Source organism: Solanum verrucosum, unplaced genomic scaffold (genome assembly GCF_900185275.1).
Source record: "Solanum verrucosum unplaced genomic scaffold, falcon-dt-bn FXZP01000278.1, whole genome shotgun sequence".
Classification (NCBI taxonomy): domain Eukaryota; kingdom Viridiplantae; phylum Streptophyta; class Magnoliopsida; order Solanales; family Solanaceae; genus Solanum; species Solanum verrucosum.
The window spans coordinates 1,800,492-1,822,448 of record NW_026020332.1 but is presented as its reverse complement, the minus strand read 5'-3'; the positions used below and the strand labels follow the sequence as shown (position 1 = coordinate 1,822,448).

Here is a 21,957-nt window from a genome sequence, read left to right as displayed (position 1 = left end):
AAGGGGAATTTGTTGAGAGAATTAAGAGAAAGAAAATGGAAATATTGTTGCAAGATTTTTGGGGAAAATGGTAATGGTGGTGGGATCTCCACCAAGATAGAAATTTTAAGAATAAGCATTTTATTGTAAGGATGGAATTTGAGTGAAAAAACAGATAGGTGTTTTTCATTTCATTTTCTAGAATTGGACCAACAAATCCCAAATAGGATTTGGGGAACTATTTTGTGGAAAACACGTGGACCAATAAGAAATCGAATTCCATGTGAGAAAACTTTAGTTTACTAAACAAAAAAAATCTACGTTCTTTGTATCCTTTCCTTTTCAAATTTAAAGAATCAATTTTTCTAACCTTATGTTATTAAAGTAGTTGTTGTTACAAAATGTAAGTTTGATTTTGAACATGTGATCATATCTTAGGGATACAATTGGAAATGACGTTGGAACTCTGATATTCTCATTTATATTTAAAAATGTATAGAGTATCTCATTTGATATATTTCTCGAACCACCTTTTCAATTTCAAATTCTATATTGAAGTCGAAGACAAAATAATGGACAAAATTTGTAAAAGGTCGATATATCTTAGTATTATGTTTTTGAAAATTGAAATTATGTGCATGCCTAACAAATGTTGTTGTCTCTTCTCCATACATAAGGTTCCATGTGCTTGATGTTTGGAGTTCATTGAATCCCTTTTGTCTACTAAGTCACAAATTGGATCATATATTACAAATTTTGTTTTAGTTAATGTTGGTGTAGAATGCAAAATGATAGAGACGGGTGAAGGGTTGGTTCATGCAATAAATAACACGCCCACATGCATGAAATATCTTAGAAAATGAGGTGTTTGTGTAGGTGGGAGAGACTAAATGGAAAAGGGTATAGTTTTAAGTTTTATTTAATGATGATGATTAGGGGCGGAGCCGAGTTAGGTATGATAAAGGGGTTATTTGAATCTTCTTCGACAAAAAATATATGTCGATTGTATATAATTAAAATTATTTTTACATATAATAAACGTTGAACAACCTTTGACTCCTTCGTATATTTAAAAAGTTTTATATTTTAAACTTTTTAAATAAAAATTCTGATTCCACCTCTTCTAATCATCATGATGATGAAAGGGAATCTCAAGGAGGAGGGAGGACCCATTAGGTAGGCTGAATTTTATCATGAAAATCACACTATTTGGGAAAGATGTTTTGCCGACTTAATTTGCATTGAAGCAAAATTGAACTTCATTTACAAATAAATTGTGATAATTGTGATAGAACGATAAGTAAATCTTTATTCTTAATCAGAAAGCTCAGTTTGAGTCTATTTGAATATCAAATCATTTTTGTTAAACATCATTTTATCTTTCAATGTGGGACTTTTCGATTTTATTTTATTTTTTAAAATAAATTTAATGCAGATAAAAAGTCAGACATGCAAAAATAAATTGTAACCAAATGTATTTGTAAAAAATATTCTGGAATGATGTGGTCAAATCGATCAGCAATAGTGACTTACAAATCGAAGGATCACACGTACGGTTGCTTAATTATTAATTTAATGCTTTTAAGATAAGGTTCTAAAAGTGGGCGAGTCAAAGTAAAATTTTGTTAGTATAGAAAAAATTGGTTTTTGTGAATTTGCTCAAATTATCGATTTTAAATTTGAATGTAAAAACACAATCGTAGTCACTACAAAACTAATTAATTTATGAGGAATCCCAATAAGACGAACAATCATATATTCTCGAAAGAACTTGTACTAGAAACCAAATTCAGTTTAAGAACAATTTTGGGTTAGTATCATCAGATGTGATGATGTGGATGAGACTATTCTAATCTTAATTAGTAGCTTTATGTTCAAATCCTAAATATGAAAACAATCTTGATAAGGAGTTCAAGTCTCGAATGGGCTCCTATCTGGGACGAATATAAAATAGTAGGACAAGATATCAAACATCATATAAGAAACTAAAAAAAAATTGTATTAGTAGGGTTATATTTTGGGCTAAGGAGCTATATTTCTCCTTTACTTGAAAGATAGTATCATTTGCACTTTTGTTCTTATTTTATGTTGGTCTTTAATTTTTATCTATTAATAAATAATTAAATTATATAATTATTTTGTTGGACATAATTTATACTTTTAGATTATAATATTTCATAATTATTGTTTTGCTAGGTATAAATTCGACTTTTAAGGACAAAATCGAAGACTAAAGGTGTATTTAATTTGAAGAAAAATATTAACAAGTGAATTTCTTGCTTATTTTCTAGTGTTTAATAAGTAAGTAAGAAAGTATTATTCTAAGAGAGCGTTATTTAGCAAAATACTATGGAAGCGGGATGAGATTGAGAGTGGCGGTGAGATGGTCAAGGGGTGAGAGTTGAGGGAAGAGACAATAAACTTAGAATGTCACTTATGCAACTTGTTTTCTCTACTTCCATTATGAAATTCATTTACTTCATTTTAAAAAACTTATTTTGCTTGAGAAAATATTTACCAAATATTTTAACCAATCAAATATAAGAAAACTAAAATATATTTTTCAGAAAATATTTTCGTCCCTCCCTACCAAATATACTAAGACACCAACTCGTTTGAAGGGCAATAATGCAAATAATTCTTTACATGATCTAACAGCAGCATCACAAGTGGTCCAAAACTTAAAGAAGAAGAAATGTGAAGTATTTTCTTCTTGAGTAAAAATAAAACAACAAACTAAAATATTTAAAGAATCTAGAGTAAAATTTAAAGGATATCCTCTTTTTTGTGGTCTAGTATCCATATAGAAATTTACCCTACCATACATACACAAAAATAATTGTTTAATTTCATCCTCTTATAAGGAACAAACTGGTCCACCTTTTAAATAAAATAATGATATGGAAAGTGAAAAAGAATTGAGATCATAAGGGTAAGAGACTGCACACCACATCAAAAATGATTTTTAACAATAATAACTTAATTGTTAGTAAAAATATATTTTTAGCGATATTTAATATTCTTTGAGAAAGTCTCTAAATCTTGTACTGGCATTGAATCCAATATCAATTAACTAATGTCAGTAAAGGTTTTATCACTCTCTATTAATATGTATATTTATTATCACTAAAAGTTATATCTGTTGCAATGACCTAATAAAAATGAGAAAATATGTAAAGAGAAATTATAAGTCTGAAAATAGATATACCAAATTTTAATTATGATATTATGTAAAATTTATAAACTTTATGATAACCAATAATCGACACATGATATATATATATATATGCAGCACAGTTTTCATGTAATCTCAAAATGTGATATGTATAATGGTAAGAAATAAGTAAAATATTTTCAAAATTCACTCAGAAAGATAAGTGAAGTTATTTAAATAACTTCTAGTATTAATTGAAGTAAATAATATAAAGGTACTTTACTTTCTACATACAAGTGAAGTGAGGGGTAATTTTTCTTCCTTTTTGATATAAAATAATTTTAAAAATCTATTTTTAATAGTATCAAATACCAAAAGTAACTTTTCTTGAAAATAATATTATTTTTTTCTCTAAGCTTTTGTCAACGAAGTTGGATCTTAAATACAAACAGTTTCTTATTGTCGATGTCAAGAGATATGAATAATAATAATCCTTGTCTTTTTCTTTTATTTATATTTTTCAGTCCGTTTTTACTTTGTTAGTAGTTGCCGTTGACAAGACCAACAATATAAAAGCTAATTTTCTGTTTCAATTTTTTTAGTTTGACATGAATTTTATTTTTAAAAAATTGTTATATAATTTTAAATTAAATACGTGTTAAATAAATTAAAATATTTTAAATTTTATTATCTTAAATATATCAAATGAAAATTAAAAATTAAAAATTCACTTAAAAATGATTCTTTTGAAAGCTGACTAAAAAATATAGGTCAAACAAATGAAAGAAAATATCTCCAATATATCATTTGACTCAAATAAAATATTTTAAAGCGAAAATTGAGAAGGATCTTTTTAGATATAACTGCCACGTGCATCACATGTGAGAATTAGTGGTTGTAGGTTCCATAGAGTTTGGCCAAGTTTGGCCATATCCACTCCACTTGTTTCCTAAGCTACAATTTAATTTGCCCACTTGATATCATATCTATTTATTTCACGATCCGAAAAATTGAGTCATAATGATATTTATTAAAATCTATCAATAAATTAGCTAATTCATATTTCGGAATAACAAGTAGTGAGTATATTGGGCAAAAAAATTGAAAGCAGAGGAAAGATAATCAATATAACAGAGAAATAATAGCAGAAAATGTGTAAATATATACAGTTTGGTATCTATATTAGCCTAATTAAATCTAAATTTGCACCGAGAAATCTCACGTTAAAAGGAAGGCGACCTCGACACCTCCTTTAAATTGGATTGCTAAAGCCTAATTCCAAACAAAGTGTTTGGCATGTTACCAATGCAATCAAAATTCCGACGTTTTATTAAGTTTGATTTATCACTCCTAAACTCTAGATTATTTCGTATGTATGAATTTTAATAACTTATTCATTTCATGTAATTTAAGTTTTAAGGTACCTCAAGTTTAGTTCACTCATGATACCTTCATTTTATTTCATCCATAGTTCCTCAATTCAATTAAATATTGGAGAAAGCATCTTTAATTTTGTTTGGATATTTTATTTTATTTTTAAAAATGTCTATTCACTACTTTTTTTGTTTCACATTTCGTGATGGTACCCACATTAGATTTTGACTAAATCTGAATTCATGTCAGAAGGTTTTATATTGGCGGGTAAAAGGCTAGCACCTAAACAAAGGTGAGTTTGTACCCAGAAGACTCGAACTTCAAAGATCTTTTTAAGAATGAAGAAGTACTTACCGCACCATCACAATCTTTTTTCCCGCCTCTATTCACTACTTGCCCTTCCCTAGCTATCACCTATATATCATATTGGCATAATCTTCATTGAACTTTGTAGTTCAATTTGGTAGGACCTACTCAAGATCCTTGTGAGAAACACCCCACACCTTGGGAGTCTCTTATTGTCCTTTAATCTCTCTCTCTCCATCCATCCCATCTAAATTGAAATTAATTGTTAATTAGTAAATACATTTAAGAAATTGGTACTATATAGTAATTAATTATTTAATTAAATAAGCCTTTTTCATGTTAGAAAAAAAGGGCTAGAGTAGTAGTCCACAAAATGATAAGTTTGATCCTTTTCTTGAAGTTTCAAGAAAGTCAATTTCTCTAGATTTTAGTTAAATTGGATGAATAAAGGAACTTTTGAGAAAAAGGCAACCCTCACCACCAGACCCAAAAAAGAATGTAAAGTCTAATTAAAGATAACTTATTTTAATCAACCATATTTATTAATTTATTACTTGTAGACCCATAGGCCCAGCATATAGTATGAGATGATAAAATAGAATATGAATTTTTTTATGTATTTTTTTTTATGAAAGTCAAAATCTCTTTCCATTTTAAAAAATCTCTTCCCAATTATTTGGAGTTCAGACAAAAATAACAAAGGACAAAAAGAATAAGAAACAAAATGCAAATTTATAAACATGAAAAAAAAAATGTCTCTTTCAACTTTTCTTTTTATTAATTAATAATAATTTGTTTGTTTATTGTTTTTTCAACTTTCTGGATTAGGTTTTTTATCCATTTAGTTAATTAGGATCATACTGCTTACTCACGAGTTTAACAAAATTGTTGAATAAAGTATATAATAATTAAGTCAAAAGTGATGCATGAATCATGATCAAAGTTTAATTTGGTAGATTTAATTAATAGAGTCACAATATTCTTGTGATTATTTAACCCCAATTAATCCTTTTTTTGCCCCAAAAAAAAAAAGAGAAGGAAAAAATCTCGTGAAGTGCAGATAACCACGGGCCTAAAAACGGGATGCTGCATACCATGGTCCTCAGCAAAAGGTGGTCCAACATAATTTTTTCCTTTTATCATTCAATCCGACTAATTCAAATTCATATTGTGTAGGTTTATTAAAAGAGGCAAAGGTGATTGTGGATGTTAACATATATATGAATTTGATATAACTCAGTAATTTTGATTCAAATTCTTATATTTAGTTGTGTTTGAAAATACACTAACTAAAACTCATTTACAAACACTTGAGTCGTTGCCCAAAAATTTAGAACCAATAAAGTTTAAATTCTAGAGCTACTTATGATCACTATATGGGAGTTTAAAACGCTCCATGCATGTCAAGAAGTTCTATATTTTCAAAAATTGAACTTGAGATCTCTTATTAGCTTTTATAGTTGTGATTGTTGGAATTTCAAGTTGTGTTTGGACATGCATTTTACTTGAAAAATATTTAAAGTTTTATCAGTAAAAGTCCAAACAACGGATCTTGAAAATATTTGAAGATCAAATTTATAAAATCTAATCAAATTTCATGATCAGATAAACTATTCGCAGGTAAGGGTGGTCCTAGATATACCTTCTATGAGAGTACTTTCCAATAATTTTTTCTATATCTATCATCTTTATGGTCTTGTGGTCCTTGACTACAAAAATGCTTCACTAAATCAAAATGCTTTGGTAGAGAATCTAGCTTGGAATAATATTTTTGACCATTAGCTACCTAATGTTTTAGGGGTTCCATCATTTTAGAATTTCAAACCATCATTTTAGGAAACTAACCATCATTACAATTTCGTAATCATGCAAATAACATGTTAATGAATCTATTGGTTATGAATTTAATCAGGATTTTGAGCTCATATTGGTGATCGATGAGTTGAGAATAAATATATATAAAAATATATATATACGGCTTAAGCACTACAACAAAAACAACAATAAATATACATAAAGACAGTGTGTTAAAGTCTTTACCGACATTATTTAATTGTCATTAGATTTAATATTGCTATAAGCTTTAGAAACATTTATAAAAATGTTAATTATCGCTAAAAATACATCAGAAAAATAGATTAGTTGTTTGCCTTGTTGGAAAGGTCCCCATTCATAGTAATATTATTATATATGATGATCAACTTGTATGTACCAGAAAGACAGTAATACAGATAAGTCACGAGCCTTTGCTTTGCCTTATTATTAGAAGATATTTCTTTATTCTAAAGTAACAATATCCCATTTTTTTTTTCATTAAAGAAAAATCATCAATGAAGATAGATACATGTAGTACTCAAATATTAAATGCAATAAAATAACTTTAGGATTTATTCCATGATTTACGACGTATTTTTTTATTTATAACATAAATAAAACACTAGTACTCAATTATTGAGTACGATATTAGAAAGGTACTTTTTTGCACTCTTTAATCCACTTCTAGTGTGAAATCGACCCTGCCCTGGACAATTCCGTATTAGAAATGATTCGAATCTAAATAATAACATAAGCTCACATAAACACAGAGCTAGAGTTTTAGTTACAAATTCAATATAAATAACCTTATTATATATAGTATCTTTATAACATTCACATTATATGTATAGATAATTTATTCAGAAATCAATAAGATATACATCCTTTTTAGAAGTTTAAAATTCTGAATTTGTCTCTGCTCCCGTGTGAAGTGAGAGGGCAGGCCAAGGGCCAAGTTGATGAAGATTAGATTCACCCAATTGCCTTCTTTCATCTATTATTGCATGAAACAAATAAGGCACCCACAGGCTAGTGCTATTCTGGTTTATTTTTCCGGTGTCAGTTCATGTGAAGAGCCACTTTCATGGTCCACCCACTAGCTCTGCCCCTGCCTAGTTATTTTAGGGCCTTACTTATTTGGATCAATATCAGAGTTTTATTTGAGGAAAAACGTTTTCAAATTCGAGATATATAGTTGAGACTGAAGAGTTACCTACCCTGTTACAACCTCTTGTGAGCACATTTAAATTTGACACAAAGATAAAAAGTTTTTAGCTCAATTTACGTGATCATTAGGATGAGAATAAATTCGTAATTTTTTCACTAAAAGGAAAAAATTTAAAACTTAATGGAAATGAGTGTATATTTTTGTTTGTTTCTTTAATTTAGATAAGACAAAGAATGAATATTCTTGGGGCTAAGTTTAGCATCATACCTATGGGTTGTGGTCCTTTGGTTTAACCAATGAACACTAATTATAACTATTTAAGTTGAAAATGATTGGAAGTGGGACCATTTTTCATTTATGTTAGTACATTTGGTCTTGCATTAATTTGAATTAGAGTATGTGAAAAATATTGTTTTTAAAAAGGGACAGTAAAGTTTTGAAAAGAAAAAGAAACTACTCTAAAATACTCCCGGTTCAGTTTTAATTGTCACATTTAGACTTGGCATACTTATTAAGAAAATAATAATTGATATAAGTATTTTATTAATTTATCCCTATAAAATGATGTAAGTCTTGGAAACTGATTTGAAGAATGAGTATTTGATGTTGAGAGTAAACATAAAAAATATATTTATTTTTTCTTGATATGTCACAAATAAAAAGAAAAAACTTTTTTTTTTAAAAGTAACAAATAAAAGTGAACGGAGAGGGTAATATCTTTGAGGAATATTATTCATTCTTATATATTCCTCTATGGAAAACTTCATTCTTTGATATTTCGTTATGGTTAGCTAAATTATGTTATTGAAAAGTTGAAGCTTAATTTAAAGGGTTCTTTCGTTGGAAACTTACGTAGATATACACTTTCATTAATTAAAACAAAAAATCAATTATTTTGGGGTTGAGGTGGGGGTTGTGGGGTGGGGGTTGCAACACAACCCATGTGTTTGAGATCCAATAAGATAAAGCACGTGCCAGATGTTCCCCCTCATGTGTTGGTCTTCTTTCAGGATTTGATTTCAATTAGTGCAAGTAAGGGTCCATATATAGAATGTGACATTAATTAATTATGTGTCTATACAAATTAACACTCTTTTTTTAAAAATAATCTAAATTTAACTATTATTTCCATCGTTCACTTTAACTTATCCACAGTTTTAAAATTAGAGTTTTCTAAGGAATATCAATCATTGGTTTCTAAGGAATGTGCAATGTTCAAAGTAGACAAGTAAAAATGAACGAAAAAAATAAATACTTTATGTAGTTATTTGATGATAATAATAGTATTGAAAACAAACAATAAATTTCCCTTGATTTATAAAAATGAACAAGTAAGATGAAAATTGAAAATTAGATCTTGTATTAAATATATTAGAAATAAAAAACTACCACATAAATTAAGTGTGTGGGTGGTTAATTAACTACGTCCGATTAGTATTATCTTGCCTAATTAATTATAAGTAGTTGATTTGACTGTGGCTTGTACAAAAAAATCCAAGCAGATATTTAGGCAGTGATGCTGAATTCCACAAATATTCAAATTCTTGGTTTATTGCCTAATTATCATGTCAAAATTAGGAATCTTGTTGGGTTACCTGTCAAATGCAAAGACAAAGTTATGTGTTATACTTTTCTGTTCTTTTGAGTATACGTGGCTGTCGATGGCTGCGTACTAAGTTAGTTATCATGTAAACTAATTAATTAAGACAATAATAATTGTTGTTTGTTCACATTATTGTATATTCAACGCGTTTCAATATATTCTTTTTAGAATTATTGTTTACGTGTAAAATTATATAATCTCCGGTTCAACTATATATTTGGTTTGGATGAAACTCATTTAATTCATTTCATTTCAATACTAATTTAGTAGTAATTCGTAATCAACAACTCAAACGTTTAATTTATTGAAACATGATGATTCGATTCTATGACCTAGATTGGCATATGCTTGCACTTATCATTGTATCAGAGTTAAATATATCAAGCATAATTTTTTTGATTTTCTATATTGAAACTTCATATTATATTGTCAATTTATGCTTCAAATGTCTAGTATTGATTATGAGAAGGAGTATTAGTAGTTTCACATTAAATGTGGATGAAATTAATAAAGCTACAAGATGATGTAGAGGTTCAGTCGAACTCAATATTTTAGTTTAATTCTTCACCTAGTGAGCTAATTTTTGAGATTGATTAGTTAAGTCTAATGTCTATTTTCTTCGTCACAAGATGTTGAATAGTATGTTGCATTATGTGACTTCCGATTGGGCACCATGTTTGCTAGGCAAGTGCGAATCTAGTGTAATGGTTATGACTTTTAGCGTATAATAATTACCAATACGAGGACTATCAACTTCGCTTCAACGTCGGCCTACCACCTTGTTTTTTCAAGGTTGAGCTTGTTCAATTAAAGCTAATGCTATGCTGCCCTTCCCTTGCTCAAGAGAAAGCGAGGACTTTCTTTTAGCTACCGGCCCAAACAAAAGAGGTTCTATCCAGTATTCCAACTGATGGAACTTTCGACCAAGAGTGTCCGTTGTTGAGTTCAGGTAAACAAATAATGTTTGTCTAGACCATATAATTCTATTTAAAAAATTATTAAATGTATCAGAATATTTAACTCAAAATTCGATCTCTTATACAATTATTATTAATTGTATATCAACTTGAAATTGCTATAAGAACCCATAAATTGAAAAAAAATCATGTACAAGAAAAGCAGACATAGTATTAGAGGATAGAGTTTTTTAACCCCCAACCCATATCTGATTTAAAAATAAAATTCATGTCACAACTCACATGGCCTATACCAAAACCTCAATAAGAGTCATAAATAGAGACCTTCGGATGTTGTGATGAGATAAATAAAAATTCCAGAGCTCTTGTCTTGAGAATGAAAAGAGCTTGGTAAGAGGGTGAATCTAAACTAATCAAAATCTCAAAATAAATACCAAATATCGAGTATGAATTTTTATTTTTTTATTTTTTAAAAAAAAGTCCAAACGAGGGATGCTAGTCTAAGTCGGCAGTTGGAAGGTACTTGTTATTTAGTGCGACCAAAGTCACTAAGCGTTGAGAGGCTTGCACATGTTACACGACCAATGGGCCAAACCAACATCATTGGAAAGTAGTCAATCACATTATACTCCTCCCTTCCGTTCTATTTTACTTGACTCGTTATGACTTAACGCTCTCCTTTAAATACATATTTATTTTACTAATTTTTTTCATTAATTATACTTAAAAAAAACTTTATTGTTTTATGTTAATATTTTAATGATTAATAAGGATAATATTGAAAAGAAACTAATAAATTTGCATCAATTTACTATGATATGCAACAACAACAACAGCAATACATAGCCAGCGAAATCGTCTTATAAGCGGAGTCTGACGAGAATATGGAGACGTTATTAATTAATTATTATCTCGTGAAGATAGAGAGACCATTTTTAAAAGACGCTATGATAAACAAGTAAAAGAAAAAAAACAATTTTAGTATGAAGTCCAAATAAAATGTAGAAAGATAAAAGATTTAGAAATCATTTTATTTTTTAATTCCAAAAAAAAAAGTAAAAATAATACAAAACTCCACTAGCTTCCATCAACAGCCTGCCAAGATTGCAAAATGGAAAATGATTGCCATATATACCTAAAAGAAAATCTAGTAGGTCCAGGAAATTAAAGAACATGAGAAAACTAGTGAGGCATGCACCAAAATGAATCAAAATTAAGATATAGGTGTCGGTCAAAAAAACACACAAAAAAGTCAATTAAATCAATCAGAATAACTATACTAGAAACCATCATGAATCGGATAAGAAAAATGTCATTTTGTTGAGATATGTTCAAATATACATTCAAGATTTGGGAATTATATAGTCATATATACAGCTAACATGTTGCTGTAAAAATCAAATCGAATGAGTTTAGATCCGGTTACGTAGTATTAAAAATCACTTTTAATCATACATTCAATACATATTTCCATGAAGAGACATTTCAAATAACTCATAAACTCTTGTGTATTCATAAAGATCAGAAAACTAGATTTTGAATATTCCATCAACTTAATCCCATAAATTCCTACAAAATTCATAAAGAAATCAAGACATCAAACATGGATATTATCAAAATAGTCGCCTAATATTCCTAACAATCAAATACTGATTAAATCATTTTACATTAAAAAATAGTGCTCGAATCACGGAAAAAATACATTCAAAATATACGCTGCGCGCAATAGAACTCCTCAAGTCTTCCAGAGATATGGTACGCCTAGATTGTTCTAGTGCTCTATTTTTCGTGAATCCACAAAAGCAAACACAGGAAAAAGAGAATAAGAGAGTACAATTAGTTTCTCCCACCACCTCAATCAAGTTATTTAACTTGACGCGAAGTTTAATAAAGATGTAAAACTTTTGAAATTTATAATTTAAAACAAGTCATAGATATTTACGTAGCTATTAATTGTAGAAATCTCACGTCTAGGATTAGATAAATCAAGGATTGTATTGATGAAAATAATGTTGAGTTACAACCTCCTTATATAGGGACAGAATTGTAAAGTCCTAAGTTAACTATACTTAGAGTCCTACTACAATACTTATAATAATAATAATAATAATAATAATAATAATAATAATAATAATAATAATAATAATAATAATAATGCAATTATAAATAATCTAATCCTAGTCGTAATATAATCCTAATCATAATATAATTCTAGTCGTAATATAATCTTAATCATAATATAATTCTAGTCGTAATATAATCCTAATTAATATAAATAGTCTAATCCTAGTGCGACTCTAATTTTACAGTAGTGTTGTAAACTCGTCAGTCAGGCTCGTTGGACCTGTTCCTTTGACATGTTCCAATCGTTAGCTTCCTTCTTCATCAACACTTGCTGCAGACACGTCAGTCAGCTTCGTTGGACCTGTTCCTTTGACATGTTCCAATCGTCAGCTTCCTTCTTCTTCAACATTAATCATCTAATATAATTAAAGATATAATGAACTTTACTAATGAAGAGAGTATTCAAATATGTAAATGATTTTGCGCAATAAGCCACTTTTTTCTCAGGTGATAACAAGGTAATGTGGATTTATTTCCCATGTAAGATTAATTGCATTTAATTATCAAATTGAAGAATATAAGCAAAAAAGAAAAAGGAAAAGGCAGACAACATGTGTGATGTTAAGAAAGTGCTTCTTGATATTCATGTCTCTTTAGAGTTTGCCAACAAATTAGATTCATCTAACGTATAGCATATCACATATATATCACATATGTATAATGTATGCTCTTTGCCTTGATTAACAAAGTATATTATATATATTTATATTTAAAAAAAATAGTAATTTCTACGACTTTTGCCGCACCAAAGGGTCAAATGTTTCATTGATTGATGAGGGCCCAACTAGATAAGGTGAGATAGGGGAATGTATAATGCATACGGCCTCTGTTTCAATATGTTTGTTTGGTTTAGATTTGGTAGTTGGTATGGACTTGATAGTTAAAGAAAGTAAAAAAGACTTTTGAATTATGTATTTTTAAGTGAAAATTACAAAAATATACTCCTTAAGACTTTTATTAACAAAATATCAATATATTTATATTTAATTACAAACTAAGTTTTTAAATTACATACATAACAAATATTTAATTTTTGTATTTAATTTAATTTTGTTTTACAGATTTTTCTCTCTCATACTATTAATATTTTGTGCCTTTTATATGGAGTATAATTAGGATATTAATATTTATCAAATATTCTCTCTGCTAAACAGTTTCAAACTTTTTTTTGTTTATAACAATAACATTTTAATTATACATATGACAGCTTATTAAATATATATATCTTCACACGTGTTTATACCTATTTTTGTGCCTTAGTGGCTTATTTTATGGAACTCATTATTTATTACTTTTACCATTTAGATTATCAACACAATTATAATTGCATACATTTCTTTTACTTAAATTTTTTTTTTCTCTTTTTTTACTTGATACAATTACTGTGGTAAAAAATATTTTTCTCTCTCTTCAATTACGTTTTTCTTAAATTATCTGTTTTAGATTTTGATGCTAATTTTTTCTCTCTCTCTTCAATTACGTTTTTTTTTTTAATTATCTTTTTAGAATTTGATGCTAATTTTCTCTCTCTCTCTCTTCAATTACGTTTTTTCTAATTATCTTTTTAGATTTTGACACTAATTTTTAGGGAGTAAAAATGTATCATCTAATTAATATGATTTCTATCCTTAAACACGTTTCTCATTAATTTCATACAATTACTATTGAATTTATTTTCTCTCTCTTTAATTTCATTTCAACTATTATGGGAAGATCTTTTTTTACTTCTCTCTTCAATTTTATATATGTTAGTTAAAAAGGGGTGGGGTGGGGGGTGAGTATATTAAATGGTATAGAATTTGTATTATATCGTTGACCATTTTTTTGTAATTATAATAAATAACTTATACCAAAATATAATCAAATTTTATTCCTATTATAAACCATAGCACCGTTCAATAGTTTTAACTTTTTAAAAAAAAGTATATTAAATAATGTACATTGTAGATTAAGTTTGGTGTACAATTATTTTTAATCACAATGAATAACTTACACCAACAAATAATTAAATTGCACATGAAGTAAAAATTCATGATTATAACATTAATATTTGTTATATATTTCAACTATATGTTGCCTTACACCATAATATTATCAACTATCTATCAATATTTATCATCGAATTAATAAATAATTATACCAATATATATATATATATATGAAAAAATCACTAGTATTAGTAAAAATTCCATTCATAAAAAAAAAATTAATTACAAAGTATTGTATTTATTTGGTAAACTTCTTTTTGGTGTTTGTGTCATATATCACTCCTTCAATCTTGAAATCCACATGCATTCCTGCGATACATTTCGATAAATAGTTAGACACATACTAACCTACAAGAATGTATAACATCATAATACAATCACTTATTTATAATTTTTTAAATTACAAATTAATTAGAAATGATATATAATATGGTGACGCTTTGGTGTACAGTATGGTAACGTTTTGGTGTATAATATGGTGATGTTTTGGTGTACAATTCAATCTAATATATAATATATGATGTACATCAATATATACACCACAAACTAACCAAGAAATTACCAGTTTCAACTTAATTATAAAAAAAAATGCACATGATAGTTTAACATTGCTATCTTGAACAATATTGTACATTATGATTAAATTTTGGTGTATAGTGCACTATAGTACGAAATACATAAACTAGACCAAGATATACACCATAATTTAACTCAAAATTTTTCAATCATTTTATATAATCAAATTAATTCAAATTTGTGTGTCAAACAATATACGAAGCAGTCATTCAAGCAATATTTTTCATAGTTAACATATCTATTTACACAAAAAATCAAGCAAGAAAAACAACAAAAAAAACTTAAAACAATAAAAAAAAATGAACTATATATTTTAGCAATCAAACTAAAAAAATAATAATTAAAAAACTAATACATACTTGTTACACTCCATATTTAAGATCCCATCCAAAAAACGCCAATCAATAAAGCTATAGCAATATATGTTTATAAAAACGTTTAATCAATAAAACCAATAAAATACTTCAAAACAATCCAACTTATATTTGTGTATTATAGTGGTATAATTTATGATAAAGAATGCTAAAATTAATTTACTAGTTTAAATACTATGCAGAATTGGTATAAATTTTAGTATTTACAATTATTATGGTGTATATTAGGATTAAAAATTTGTGTACACTTCAAATTGATATATATATATATATATCATCATTTGAACTACAAACTAACCAAACAATACCAATAAACAAACTAACCACTGTCATATAACAAAACTTTATAAAATCTTATTTTATATTTGTTGGTGTTTTGTTTTTGGTAGATACAAAATAAATAATAGTGCCTAGTAGAATAACCCGATAAATAACATAAAAATTCAACAAAAATACACCATAATATTTTGGTGTATATACGCCACTAACTAAAAAACATATGCATTCAAAATATATGGACTACACCAATATATAAACCACTAATTAACCAATAATTTAACTATAGGCGAGTACCTACGTATGGTGCAAAGCAATTGAGAACAATATAGTTTATGTTTTACAAATTCCATCCAAAAAATACCAATCAATAAAGCTATAACAATATATATATATATATATATATATATATATATATATATATATATATATATATATATATTTATAAAAAAATCAATAAAACCAATAAATATACTTTAAAACAACCATAATCGAAGCAATTATTATGGTGAATACCAGTTTCATTCCATCTCCCGTCGTGCTGAAAAAAATCCATTGAACACACTTTCAGAATAGTGAAGGTATAGAGTATGATTTTGATTAGAATTATGAGAGAGAAGCAATAACTATATTAGAGATATTTATGGAAGGTAAATAAAAGAGGGGGAGAAAATTAAGGAATTAAAAAATAAAGTGTGGGTTGTCATGCTTTAATTTCCGATTTTTCTTTTTCTTTTTATTATTTATTTTATTGTTCCGATTTATTTTTTTAACATATTTGAATAATTTAGGGAAGGTAAAATTATTGGAGAAATTTATGGAAATCGGGATAAGCGTGGCTGATTTGGAATTTAAAAAAAAAAATATTGCTATATAATTGAAAAAAAAAGTATTGCTATGTTGGTGTAAATACAATTGTTAAGTTGTATACTTAAAAAATCGGCCCTTTTTTTAAACTAAAGATAAGTGAAATGTACTAAAATATGGTGCTCTTGAAATATGTTAGGTTGAAGACTGAATTAAAGAGTCGCTAAAAAAGTAAAGAAACATTCTTTACAAAACCAGCTAAGGTTAAAACATACAAATTGAAACGGAGGAAGTATCACTTATTATTCAATAAATATACTTTGATTTAGAAGAATTTCAAACTATGAAGGAGAAAATATAGCAAAAGCAAGCTAAATTATTTATACCTGTGTTGTAAAACTAGTAACTAGGAATAATCACTTTACGTGTCATGGACGGTAATATATTTTATTTTCAAATTTAACATATTAAGAAAATTGATGTGTAGATATATTTTTAATGACGAATCATAAAATAAATTATGGTGTATAAAACTTAAACTCACAATTTAATAGGTTAATTTCATAGTTTTTGGTGCCACAAGTAAAGTTGGGACGAAAAAATTAGAGCAAAGTATAAAGCAGAGAGTCCATTGAGACAGACATCCATTGGGCTCTTCATTCTTTTTGGGCCTTTGGCTGTAGAATCGTTTTTCCGGCCCATCCAGCCCATGACGAGTGGCCCAAATGCATTATGTGTCGATAAAACTCAGAATAGTCACGTTTCAGCCGCTCTTGTATTTGCAAAATAGCATTGTCAAGAAATATTAAATTAACTAATAAAACTTAAGAATATTATCGTGAAATTTGAAATTCTATGAGAGTAATTATTTTTTTGAAAATTACAATAATATACTACTTAAGGCTTTAATTAACAATATATACACATACTTTTATTTAATTACAAAAATAGTTTTAAAATTACAAACATAGCAAAATAATTAATTTTTCGGATTTTATTTTTTATTTTCTTCTCTTCTCTTTTTGGGATTATTTACCTAATTTTGGGATGATAATTATGGTATTTAATTTTTCTATATTTTATCTCTTCAATTACTATTTTTAAGTCACACGCTATTGTGCCTATCCAATAATTTTTTTATTTTTTTTTGCCTTTTTTATACACTCCACAAAAAGTAAAAGTTTTTTACACTAAACTAAACCCTTTTATTTTACTGCTTTTTTGATAAAAATCCACAAAAAGTAAAAGTATTTACACCATAGTAAAACCTTTTTATCTTCGCAACATTTTTATTCATTCAAAACATTAGATATTCATATGTAATTTATTTTGCTAAAAGTTTTCACCCTTCTTTCTTCCATCATCTTCGACATTGTTTCACTTTCATCCATTCCTTTCATCATTGTTAATTTTTTCTATTTCATATATTGATTTCTATGGATAGAACGCCTCGAAAAATCTTATTCCATATGTTTTGTAGTTATTGTGGTTTGTATACTTGTGTATTTGATGAGTATGTGCGTCGAGAAAATATGAACATATCAATGACAGTTTTTTATTCTGAAAATTTTCGTTTGACATATGGAGCATTACTTTGAAATTACGGAAAGAGGAAAATTGTTAATGATACAGTCAATGAAAGCGAAGCAACTGAAAAAAATCATCAATTTTAGAGACAACAACAAAATCTCTAATCGAATCAACGAGTGTGTTGTTATTATCCTCATAATTAGTTGAAGAAGATTATCCTCATGACAACGATTTTGAGGAAGAAATCCCCATTTCTAAAAGATTAAGAGTAAACCAAAATCTATAGTGTGAGTTTGGTTTATAAAACCATTGTGTGTGATTGGTAATATATCATAGTATCATTACGAAAATGTGTTTTTATTACGTCAATTGTCTATGCTCATTTTTTTTTTCAAACTTTATATTCGAACATAAGTAGTTGCTACAGATTGAATGTGTGTTGTTGATATATAATACCAACATTTTTGTCACTATATACAACCATTATTATGACAGAGTTTTTTTGTATTACTCCAATATTATACCAATCTATATTTATGTTTAAAATGTGGGTTAATTATGATTTCAAATTTTAAAAAAATTACGCTAATTCATTGTTACATTGGTTTTTATATGCAGAATACCAGATAATTAGTCAATATATACCTCCTCATTTTTATCAATATTTATGCTTACTCCACCACAAGTATATCAATTGTGTACTTGGTTGTTATGATATTCAACAATCATTATTAACATCTTTTAGTAGAGAAAATTATACACAATAGCAAACATTTAAATCAAAATAAATCCTATAGCTACTGTTTCATTTATTTGTATTTCGTAGCAAATGTTGCACAATTTTTGCCATTTGGTTAGGACCCATGCATTTAAAAAAAACGGAAGATTTATTTTATACAAATCCATTCCCTATCTTTTCTCTCCCATTTTCTTTTAATTTCCCTTAAGATCTCTCCCCAAATCAGTTTTCTTTAAATTGGTTGGGGGCCACGCTCTATTTTTATAAAAATTCGTTAGCTATCTTTACTCTCCCAATTTCTTTCAATTTCTCTTAAAATCTCTCCCCAAATCAGAATCTTTTTAAAAAATTTATATAGTTTCCACTAGATTTTAATTATATACAATTTTTTTAAATTATAATATATAGTTCCACTAATACAGATTTTTAATTTTATATATAGAGAGAGATTTCACTTATACATATGTATACATATACAATTGATAAGCCTAATACAAAGAACATATACGTATACTATTTATCAAAATTTTATTTATTTACAGATTCCACATATATATATATGTATGCATATACAATTGACAAGCCTAACACAATGAACATATACATATACAAATAACAACTAATAAAATTTGTATTTATATCAAATTCCACACACACATATATATACACACAATTGACAAGCCAAACAGAGAACATATACATAAACCATTTACAACTAATACAAAATTTAATTCATATTTTGTTTTTAAAAAATTGTATACAATTTAAAGGTATAAGAAATTGTATTTAGCTTAATTTGTATAAGTATATATTTTGTTTTTGTTGTATAAAAGAAAACTCCTTATATACCACTGATGAAGAATACGTAGAAGGAAAGGAATCCTTTTACAATATAATGTGCGTAGTTTAGCGATTTTCTTCTTTTTTGTAATAGAAATTACCGCTATTTAAAAAAACAATCAAAATTTATATAAAAGGGAAGAAATCCCGAAATATACAGATTAACAACTCCATAGCAAACATAAAATTTGCTATGGAGCGTAATTATACAAACTATAGCTATAACATATAAATATGACATTTCCATTTGTTATACCTAAAATTTGCTCTTTTTAGTATTACTCAACTATTTAAATTTTTACGTTAAAAATGTGCATTAATTCTGATTTCAATTCAAACCAAACTCATCACTTTAACTCGTTTGTGTATTCAATGTTCGTAATATCAAAATATCAGTTACTATATACTCCTAATTTGAACAATCTTTGTGATTATTTCACCAAAAGTACACCAAATATGTACGTGCTATCCATTATAACAACCATTATTATTGATTAACATTTTTTTGTATTACTCAAACATTATACCAAAATATCTAACTGAACATTGTGTAATAATTTTGCTTTCAATTACTCTAAGTAGTTGTTGTTCATATTCAATATTTAAGATTGATATTTAATACCATCCTTTCAATCAAACACGTGAATACCAACAATATATCAATTAAATCACCAATAATAAGCATACACTAATCAAGAGTAACCAAAGTTGGATAAAATTGCATTTTTCATTCTTAAAAAATTTCAGAATTTTTGCAAGAAAACATTAAGAATTTTTTTTTGAAAAATAACACATCATTGTTAATTATGATAAGCAAATTTGGGGCAAGTATTTTTGTTATTCCCTGATGTACCACATTTACTACAAGTGACTTTACTCCTCTTGTAGTTTTCTTCGTTAAAACCCTTCTTATGGTCGTTACTCGGTGGTCTACGTGGTTGTTTTCTTTTAATTGGTGGTAGCATTACCTCTTCAGAATTGATTTTTTTGGTGGTATATATCTACCTGTTTCAAATAAAAACTTATTAGTAGTGATTCTTGTCAAACAGAATGGTCATTTCAATGTATTCAACTTATACATTATGTTTTAAAGAATGATTTTTGATGACATGATAATGCTTAACTCAAATATATCATTATGTACCAAAATAGAATCAACATGTACACCATCATCTAAAAAAAATACCAACTCTGAATCACACAAAAAATTATCAAGATTGAATCAATACGTACACCATCATCATGTACAAAAAAACCAACTCTGAACGACACCAAAAACACCAGAATTACACCAAACTAATACAAAACAATAAATTTCACCAAATCATTTACAAAAACACATAATCACTAGATATGATTTTTATTATAGACCCCAAAACCATACAAAACAAATCAAAGAATTAAAAACAAAAAAAAATCATCATCATGTGCAAAAAACCCAAGTCTGAATGACAAAAAAAAACCCATAATTACACCAAATTAATTAAAAACGATCAATTTCACCAAATCACTTATCAAAACGCATAATCACTGAATATGATTTCTATTCTAAACCTCAAAACCATACATAACAAATCAAAGAATTAAAAAAAAATCAAAACACGAAATTGGTGAATAACAACAACAATCTATTTTTCTCTATTAATTAAACGACTCATTATTGACAAAATTCAATTTTATAAAATTGATTTTTAACGTTTTTTATTCAATTGGAACACAAAAAACCCATATCAAACATGGTATACTACATGATTTTTCAATTAGAAAAATCACGTAAAAAAACACAAATTAAATATTGAATTATCAATAATACCTTATGCGTCCCAACGTCCTTTATGTTGAATTAAGATTGAATAATTGTTGGTATCAATTATTGAACAGTCAACCAAAATGAGTAGAAAGAGAAATTTATTTTTGTTAAGAAACCTTTTAATGATAGGAGAGAATATATATAACCAATTTGAGTAAATCATGGAAGGTAAAAGATTTGAGAAAAAAAAGGAAACAGTAGAAATTGTGGAGCACTAATTAAACGTTTAATTTAATTTAATATTAAAACCTAACTTTGAAAAAAAACTATTGTTATGTAGGCGAAAAAAATACTATTGCTATATAGTGGTAATTAAGATAATTAATTTGTATATTTAGAAGATCGAAAAGTGGCCAACAGATGTAAATTTCCATTCATGTGTCTTTTCTACTAAAGCCCAACGTTAAAATCCAACAACATTTGAGCCCAAAAGAGACTTGCAATCTTCTTAAAAGTCCACCCCCAAAAATTGACTGGATGTATTGAACTGATATTAATTTCATATTGAGAAAAAAAAATGAAGTTAATTCAAAGCTTTGATTTGATTTCGCATTTATTTAATTTCAAACTTATCAAA

General features: G+C 27.2%; 1 protein-coding gene across 1 annotated transcript in view; it reads left to right on the top strand.

The window, feature by feature from the left end:
* The window catches only part of LOC125836467 (60S ribosomal protein L18a-2-like), a 115,808-nt gene that overhangs the window by 9,739 nt on the left and 84,112 nt on the right, over nt 1–21,957 (top strand). The gene's annotated exons all lie outside the window — the stretch shown is intronic.